Consider the following 10652-nt stretch of genomic DNA (forward strand, 5'->3'; position numbering starts at 1 on the left):
AAATATAGCTCACTTCAAATAGTATTCATTATATTTTTCACTTGTATGGCGGTGTCTTCTGAAGGTGCATCTGGAATATTTCCTTAAAATTATTCTACAGAGGCCTGTAGATCCCTAGATGTGGCTTTAGGTTCTTTGCAATTTCTCAAAGAATCAAATTTGGGTGAATTTGCTGGGACATCTACTCATGGGAATATTGACAACTATCCTCAATGTTCTCCATTTTGAAATAAACTTTCCCATTGTAGAATCATGGACTTAGGAATAGCCTTATAACACTTTCCAGACTGATGAGCAGCAAGAATCACTGCAGAAGTCTAAATTTCTTTTTTCCTTGACTTGTTGTTAACATAAACCGTGAAACCGTTAACATCAGCCATTCTTCTTTAATATCATAAGTTAGCAGCATTTCCTGGTGATCAAATAATGAAGTACATTTGATTAGCAATAATTAGCTCAGATCATTTTAACTATTGATATGCAAGTGACCAAAAACTTACTTATTCACAAATGGCTCCTTCATGTTGGATTTTCACATAAGAGTTATTAAATTTTAGGACTTTGTGAGTATCAGATGATTGGGTGTACTTTACTTTTCACATTATTGTATATCTATATATACATGAACATAATATATTTTTTGTTGTAAAGTAGAAACTCTTATTGCACCAACTTAGCACTAGTACAAAATCTCAAGTGTCCCTCAAGCAGATGTGCAGCAGACTAAAAGATACAAAACATATGGTTCTAGGCAGTCATTTGTTAACTGGTGATAAACAGTGCAAGATTCTTCAGATTGTCTTTATCACACTTGGGAATATAGAGTTTGTTTGTTGAACTCTGCAGCATCACTGATTAATAGACCTCTGCTGCCTGAAAACCCAAGTAGTATATTTGTTCTACATATTGTACATGAATGCACAAATAATTGATTATTTTAAAACAGGTGCCCAACAAAATTGTTTCTTAATATTAACCCTCATGGTTAAACTTGAATCTGTCCTGGGAATTCTGGGCTTCCAGGATCAATTACAATATCATTGTTTGTGCAGAGACCATTAGTTCTCAATCTACTGTTATGCCTATTAACAATGTAGCAGTTGCCAAAACACAGCCATTGTATAGCATCCATGTAGGCTTCCTAGGCTGGATCAATATACATGAGAATGCAGCTTACCAATTGACTGGGACACAAAGATGTCAGTAATGTTCCTAGTTCCTAATGAATTTATATATATATATTACCCTGTGAACTAAGATTACATTATTATTGTTACTAGTTCAGCCTGCAAACATGCATATTTGAACGACATACTTGACAGCACATATTTCTGTCCTCAATATTGTCATATGGAGGTCATGTGGCTCTTTCGGGTTGGTATGCACAAAGTCACGTGATCTCTCTCAGAGGCAGTCTTTTCTAATTAGAAAGGATATTTAAATCTGCTCTGACACTGCAGCAGTGTCAGAGCATTAGGTTTCCTTCCTACGGTCTGCCTGATTTCAGATTCTCTGCTTTTGGATTTTTCTGGCAGTTCTGACCTTCGCTTGGCTGTAACTATTCTTTTGGGTTTTGCTTTGGTACCTTGACTCCCCTGTCCCCGGTTCATCTAACCATTCTTCATTCAGTGTTGCCACTTCTGCCCATACCATAGTGCTATGCCAAAGGCAGATCAGAGGACCGCGACCTGCAAGTTCCAGGCAGCAAAGCCCATACCAACTTGTAGTGGTTCTTGGTGAAAAGTTAGACTCCACACCTCTGATCAGATAATGCAAACTAGACAAACAATAGGAATCCACTTTATTAAGAGTAAGTTTGTAATAAATGCATGCAATAGCATCTGTCTTTATCTAATTTATCATAAATATCTAACTATTGATTTGAATGTGCTCCTAAGGGAGAATACATAAAACTCATTTCCATGCAATCATCCTGAAGGTTATGATACTATTTCAATGGAGAATTTAAGTGTTATTTTTTTCTAAAGAAAAAATCTCACTATGGCAACTGTCGCAAATCATTTTATCACATGTAGCTATGTATAGGTTTATATGTGCGTTCTAAACACAAAAAATAAGACTAAAGTTATTCAAAGCCTGTAGCAAATGAAAATGCCCCCACTGCCCCAACGAGATGTTATTGGAAAGGCTTCATTGCTTGGGTGACTAGCATGTTTATACGGCCCAGCCAGCATGCTTATTAAAGATGCTCAAGCTGGCCGCAAATTGTTTCTCAAACTGGTTTGTTGAATAGAAATGTTTAAAATTTTAGATTGATTAAAAAACTTAAGCTAAATTCGATAAAGTCAAACAGGTTCAATCATGTTCAAGCCAGATCAACCATGTTCATGTTTGAGCTGGTTTGGACATGTGTGAACTGGCTCAAATGTATTCAACCTTAAATTAATAGATTAATCTGCCGTTAATCTCGAACCTCTAATGGCAAATAGCGAAATTCAAATTGTGAAAACTAGTGTTTGCTGTTAAAATTTAAAAAAAAAATCTAAAATACTTTTTTGTCACTTGGAAATTTTATTTAAATATTTAAAAAACTAATAAAAACTAATAGATACATTAAAAGTAATAAAAATAACAAGTTATATAACTCAATGATAACACATCTTCTTTGTTTTCATACAGCCTCTTATGTTAGCTGCCCAAATTAATCTGACTGGTGTAAAATACGTTTATTTAATAAAATACTTAATTTGTTAAATGCTTAATAAATATTTGTTATTTAATTTAGCCATTTTTTATGAAAATTTAAATTTAAAGTAATAAATAAAAATATATATGAGCTTTTATTAAAACTATATTTGTCATGTGCCGAAAACTGTGTTACTTAAAATGAAAAGTATTTTGTTTTGTCCTGTAATCACGCCAAGCATTCGTGTATTGTGCAGTCTTACGCTTTGAGTCAAATTGTGACAAGTTCATCTTTGCACATTTTTGTAGAGTTTAGAAATCAATATGCTTCCTATTGCCATTACGGAACAGTGTGGGGCTTTGCGGCTAGCTAGCATGACAATAGATGCACAGCCTGGAACAAGTTTTAGTTAATTAGAGTCAATCAATCCAAACTTTGCTAAATTATTCATGTGAAACAATAGTATAATGAACTAAAGTCTGTGAGATGATTGGGAAATACAAATTATCGCACCCTGATACATTTAATGTGACTCTCTGAGAGTAAACCCATCCTCCTAAACAAGTACCTAGAGAGTAAGTGGGAAAGGTGAAAATAGCATTACATATTAAAAATAACAAACTCTGCTATCAAAAGACAGTTCATTTATATAAATGTAATAATTCAAAGAATGCAAGGACCATACTTGCTAATCAGAGCTTGCAGTAACTTGCAATGCACAAACCTAGCCTCAGTGGAACACATGTTGGTGTCTCTTTATCTAAATAAGCATGTTATACCTTTATGCTCTTAAAATGCATAGAGTAAACTATCTATGTCATTTTTTGTGTTGGAAAGAGATAAAAACAAGACAAGTGTGTCCTATCATTCAACTTATATTTTACTAAAACAAAGAACATTGTAATAGGTCTAGAATTGGTTCTCAAAACATCTTAGATCCATTACTGTCACCGTAAATGTAGGGTCAACTCTAATTAGAATATTATATAAATATTTTTGAAAATAAATGGTGCATTGTAACGGATAACTAATTACATTGTTATGTTTCAAGCTTTCAGGAACATGATGTACCTTCTTTTCGCAGGTTTTTGAAGAGTCACAAAATACATTACAGTGATCGGTAACAGGTATAAGAACATGAATTTTACACTGAAACTAGAACCTCACCATCAGGACAAGATTTAGACACAGTGAAGTCCAGGGTAAGGAGTAACCCTCTGTTACCAGTCACAATTATTTAACATTTTAGCAAGATGATTCCTGGTGAGGGTGGCATATTTAATGATATGGCCAAGGGAAAAATACCCTCTCTGTGTTCCCTTATAACCAGATCTGGGAGTACATGCAATGTTTAGTTAAACAAAGATGTAACAATATAAAGGATATTATTGGGGCATTTTATATTAAGGAAATTACCACTTTGAAAATCTCCTACTCATTAGGTAGTGCCTTGAATGAACCCCTAGTTAAACTAGCTGGAGAAACCCTGACTTAGGGGAGAAAATAATATATCTAACTGTTGTGCAGGAAGGCAAACTGGTCCCAGATAGATAGATAGATAGATAGATAGACAGGCAGGCAAGCATGTAGATAAATAGATAGATAGGTAGGTAGGTAGGTAGGTAGATAGGCAGGCAAGAAGGTAGATAGATAGATAGATAGATAGATAGATAGATAGATAGATAGATAGATAGATAGATAGATAGGCAGGCAAGCATGTAGATAGATAGATAGATAGATAGATAGATAGATAGATAGATAGATAGATAGATAGATAGATAGGCAGGCAGGCAGGCAGGCAGGCAAGAAGGTAGATAGATAGATAGATAGCCTTTGGTTCCAATGACAACTAGTGTGTTGGTAACTTACAGCCAGGTACTCCAGGTAATGATATGGCCAAGGGAAAAATACCCTCTCTGTGTTCCCTTATAACCAGATCTGGGAGTACATGCAATGTTTAGTTAAACAAAGATGTAACAATATAAAGGATATTATTTGGGCATTTTATATTAAGGAAATTACCACTTTGAAAATCTCCTACTCATTAGGTAGTGCCTTGAATGAACCCCTAGTTAAACTAGCTGGAGAAACCCTGACTTAGGGGAGAAAATAATATATCTAACTGTTGTGCAGGAAGGCAAACTGGTCCCAGATAGATAGATAGATGATAGATAGATAGACAGGCAGGCAAGCATGTAGATAAATAGATAGATAGGTAGGTAGGTAGGTAGATAGGCAGGCAGGCAGGCAAGAAGGTAGATAGATAGATAGATAGATAGATAGATAGATAGATAGACAGACAGACAGACAGACAGGCAAGCATGTAGATAGATAGATAGATAGGTAGGTAGGTAGGTAGATAGGCAGGCAGGCAGGCAAGAAGGTAGATAGATAGATAGATAGATAGATAGATAGATAGATAGATAGATAGATAGACAGACAGACAGACAGACAGGCAAGCATGTAGATAGATAGATAGATAGATAGATAGATAGATAGATAGATAGATAGATAGATAGATAGATAGATGGGTAGGTAGGTAGGTAGGCAGGCAAGAAGGTAGATAGATAGATAGATAGATAGATAGATAGATAGATAGATAGATAGATAGATAGATAGATAGCCTTTGGTTCCAATGACAACTAGTGTGTTGGTAACTTACAGCCAGGTACTCCAGGTACTGTTGAGGGAGAGGAAATATCTTCTACTGCCAGAAATCGGCATTTCATACAGTGAATGTGTGCCACCGTGTAAGTCTTCTTGTGGTCACTGACGCAGGAACATGGTGGCCAGCAATAGAGGTACGTGACATATTATAAAATGTGCAAAGAGTAATTCTCTTTAATATACTGTATAAGAAAACTTTTCAATTTGGAACATAAAACTCAACGTAATAAAACAGAAACAAAACAACTTATTTTCTGGATAAAGATAGGTAAAATGAGTACAAGAAAATATCATGCCATATGTATTTTAAATAGGAACAAGAACTTGCCCCCAGACACAGAAAGAAGAAGATGACAGATGGAAGAAAATGTGTCATGATCACACCTGCAGGCTTCTGTGAGTCTCGTTTCATTCTAGCTCTACCCTGTCATATGGGCGCTTGTGAAGCGATTTCAATGATTTGGTAAACAGATGTGGAGCCAAACTGCCAATGTCATATCATTCTGCATTCATAGCTAGAAATCAAGAGACCGTAATACATAGATCTTCTCAGACGTTTCTGTAAAAGACTAGTAAATGTCAGCCTATAATAAGCACAGGCTTTTAAATGTGATATGAAAAGCATTAATTCAATTGAAAATGCATGATTATTTCTCTGTCATTTAGTGCCATGCAGTCCAATATTATTCTGATAAATATTAAATATTACGATAACCCTGACCTTTCTTTAATTAAGTACAAGCATTTATTTTGATCTTAAAGGATAAATAGTAAATGTAACCATGCTCTAAGAAATTAATTTGTAGGAATGGAGACCTGCAGATGTTCAGGGGAATGGACCTAAACATTTTGTTTTTATATATGCTTTCTAAATATGAGATGCTCTGCAAAACAAATTCAACTTATATACATCCAGGTTCAAAAGCGGAACTTTAAAATAGTGCTGTATAAAGGAAGTATGACGCCCAGGGCGAGATCATGATACACAGATCTCAAGATACGTTCATCTTTGCACCTGTAGCATATGCCCCAGGATTATGGCAGGCGTACTTATACACACATACACATATGCAGAACCAGGTCGTAAGCGCAATATAATTTTATAAACATTTGTTTACATACAGAAAAATGTATTTGCTATTTTGCTTCATATAAAACAGCGTATATAACCTTTTTTCTTTTGTCTGAATAACAGTAACAAATTTTTTTTGGGGGAAATACACACTCAAAATCCTATAATATATGCACTATCAGAAAGCAGCCAATACCTTCAGAGATGAAATCGCAATCAGCCAATCAGAAGTGGTTGGCTAGTGCTGGCAATCTATATCATTATCAGTGTGTATTTGCACCAGCTCCTAAACTGGTTCAAATAATATGTCTGTAAAAGGCATATCTATGCCTATGGTCAGAGTCGGCATCGGCTCGCAATTCTGTGAACACTCTCTTACTGTACTCGGCATACGTTAAAATGTCCCTTCCATCCAACTTTACCTTTAGGGTGAGAAATCAACAAATTATATCAATCTTGGACACGGGAGGAAATTGACAGCAACTAATTCAACTTTTCAGAACTGTCATATCAGTTTAATAAGAAAAACAATAGCCAAACTACTGATCACAGTTATAATATGGCCATCAAGGAGTTCATGAAAAATTATTGGGCATAGTTATCAAGTAATTCCTGACATTTCTCTTACTATAGCCTTCATAGAGCCTTCTGTGAAGCAGGGTCACCTGAATTACTAATACTAAAATACCTGCGCTTTCCAAGGGCAAATTAGGCTGTTAAATGTGGGGCACCACTGTATTTGGTGGCTCTATGAAGTGGTACCAGTGGCACCCTCCAAAAGGTTACCCTGCTGGCGTTACCTGACTTGTGCCCATTCCCTATGGTCCGGCTTTGAAGTTCTAGATCAGGCCTGTCCAACCTGCGGCCCTCCAGGTGTTGTGAAACTACAAACCCCAGCATGCTTTGCCAGTAGACAACCTGTTGATAGCTGGAAGGGCATGCTGGGACTTGTAGTTTCACAACATCTGGAGGGCCGCAGGTTGGACAGGCCTGTTCTAGATGGTAAACGTTTAGATATTACAGCATTAATTACTAGTGTGAAAAATAATGTATGAGCAGTCCTGCACTTAAAAAAAATAATAATCTGTCAACTATAAAATAAATAAAAATATAACAAATAAAATTTATTGGAGGTCATTTACATTTAATGAGATTCCAGAGCCTGACCACACAATTTAATTGAATAAAGGCTGCCTTTTTGTAACTCTTACTTGTTTTATGTTTTAAGTGTACAGAATTTCCATAGGGCAAACTACCATACCAAAACCAGGCAGTCAAAAGACCCATGTATGTGCTGTGTTAGGACAGTACAAAAATAATTTTCTGACCAGAAAGAGTCCAGAATAAAAGCCTGGTTTGGAGGAACAAGCAAGATCACATGAGCTTCTTCATTGCTTGCAGACTGATATATAAAGCTTCCAATTCTGCTGGGACTGAAAAGGTTCTTGATCTCACAAAGTAGTTTCCCCTGGGAACATGATGCAATTTGATCATGTAACCCTTTCTGATCATGTCCAGCACCCATTGATTTTGAATAGTTTTTGTTCATTTTTTTGCATACTCATAGGTGTTAGTAGGAACTGAGACAGGTCATAGTCACTGCAAGGTCTTTTGACCTGTTTTTCATTCTTTGAGCCTGAATTCTCAAACGGGTCATTTGGATGTAGTGCTTCCAGCTTGTCTGGTGTATTGTCTGTCAGGCTTATAACTTCTTACATCTTTGAAGTTGACGAGATGAGGAGGAAGAAAAATACTTCACCTGTGATACTGAAGCAGGCAGTTAGATTTACCCCCAGAAAACTTGTGAGTCTAGTTTATCATCAAAGAACGATCAAATGGGAGTATTACTAGCTATTGTTAGATGGAGCAGCTACTGCCCACATATGGATCCAGGGAGCTCTCCCAGCTACCGAAGTTGAAGCCCTGGTTTTGGCTCTGTTGGTAATGGTATCCAATGATGCCTTGCAAAGGAAATCTATTAATCTGTGCATGCCTTTAATGCTTTTCAGCAATCATTGTATACTAATATTTTCCTGGATATCTATATGAAGAGTCTCACCCCAGAGACTGACTGCTCTAGCCACTGAAGTCATAGCTGCGCTAGTTTTAGAGGAGATATCCATAGTATTTCCTAGAGGATCACCATCTCCTAAAGGGATTGTATTCATGGCTGATAAACTGGCTATTGCCGTGTCCACTTTTGGAATTGAACTCCATTTCTGTGCTTCTTGAAGGGATACAAGCGTTATAATCTTTTCTGGTTAGACTGAGACTTTTCCACTTGATCCCATTCTTTGTAAATTAATTATTTTCTACCTGGTGCACAGGAAAAACGTATTATTCATTAATTATTTTACTGTGATCCTCTAATAGGAATCTCGAAGCTGCAGTGGAAGTTGATGATTCTGTCATCCCCATAGATTTATGCCTGAATAACAATCTTCACATTCTCCCCATTACATAGATTGGGCTCTTCTTTAATTTAACCATATTCACTACTAGAGGGTTCTATACCTTCTAAAGAGTCCATTTCAGAATGGGAGCCTGTGTCCTCCAAGTCCATACTGGCACCTTGTTCTTTTTACCCCCTGCATAGTATATTAATCCTCTTTAGACATAAATGATTTATCCAGGCAATACATTTCTGAAATTGCTCGGGGGCTGGGGAATACATGTTGCACAAAAGATCCCATCATAATCTGAAGATAATTGCTTGTCACAGGCTCCATAGACTGTACGCTGCTGGGTTTTGCTTTCCTGGAACAGGGAATGCATTAGTAGCTGTTACGACATCCTGCTGCATGAGCCTCCATATTGGCTTCCTTTGACTCTGGACCAGCATGCATGCAGAGAGCATCTGCATTGGCACACAAGCCATTTTCAAAATTAGCATTTTCAAAACTTCTTTCTTGTACAGCATTTTCTACCAAAAGGTAGCAACTAGTGGTCCCTGGTTAGCCAGCCCTTCTTCTTGGCTTGCACCACCGTGGTGGAGGCACATGGGAGGACCAAATCTGGTATCGCACTGCGCAACAGACATTTTTCACTTCAAATAGACTCCACTTAAAGGGTTAAATGGTCATTGTCACGAACATGCTTTCGTGACTTTGGGGTTGTTTGCTGTATGAGGTTACACATGTTTCCAGCCGACAGTCTCTCTCTACTTACCACACAGGTTATCGACCTACTGAATCACCCCCCACACAGCGATCTCGCACCCCCACACACTTCAGGTTTTGCCACCACCTATTGAATAAGGGCAATAGGACCCCAATATACTGTCCCACACTGGCACACCAGATTTCTGGCTACCCACATGCTACCAAGGCCAACACCAGCAAAAAAGGGTTAACTATTCACATCATAATGTAAATGCAAGCACACACTAAGCTTGTTAATCAAATGTATCAACAAATCACACACCGGCATTCAAAGGGTTAACTTGGTTGAGCTAAATTCTTCTTAACAGGCTAATGGATTTGTTAGAGTATCAAGTACGAAACTTACTAAATTTATAGATTTAATATACAAAAGTACAAGGCATTCAGATATAAAAAATAATTAATAAAAAACTGACATAACATACACAAGCAAAGCAGTTTAAAATAAAGGGGGTTACATTCAAAGTATCACTTACATGAGTTGTAGAATCTGTGCCATGGGAAATTGGCTAGGAAGATGGACAGCTTATCAATGTGGATTGGATTCCCAAAAGATTGACAATTTGTTGTTACTGGTCTCAGCTTTTTAAAGACACCTTTCCCAACTCCCAGGGGGTTGTGGTCTGTGATACTTTTTTTAATCACCATTTGCATGTTGACTGATTTACTACTCAATTCTACTATGTGACCTAACTTTTCTTTGGAGTGTCACACAGAACCAATTTTATTATTAATAAATCAACTATGAATTTGTCCATCTTTGATACCAAAACGGCCTAGATACAGTGTCTTAGTAAAGCTTACTTTCATTTCCTTAACTTCTCTGTGTGGCAGAATGCTTAATTTGGTATATGAGCTGCCCTTAATCATACTAATTAGGAATATGTGGTTGATTACTACTTTTATTGATTTTAAGTGGCATATTTTAACTGACTTCTTTTGTCTATATAGAATTATAGCCTCTTTGAGCCAGACACCCTGCTGAGCGATTCCTAAAAGTCTATTCCGGTATCCAAAAACTAACTTGTGTCAGGATATAGCTCACAGCAGGGGCTCTTTGAAGCTGCCACAGGAAACACTGCTATCTTCTCACACTGGTATGTGC

Source organism: Mixophyes fleayi, chromosome 5 (genome assembly GCF_038048845.1).
Source record: "Mixophyes fleayi isolate aMixFle1 chromosome 5, aMixFle1.hap1, whole genome shotgun sequence".
Classification (NCBI taxonomy): domain Eukaryota; kingdom Metazoa; phylum Chordata; class Amphibia; order Anura; family Limnodynastidae; genus Mixophyes; species Mixophyes fleayi.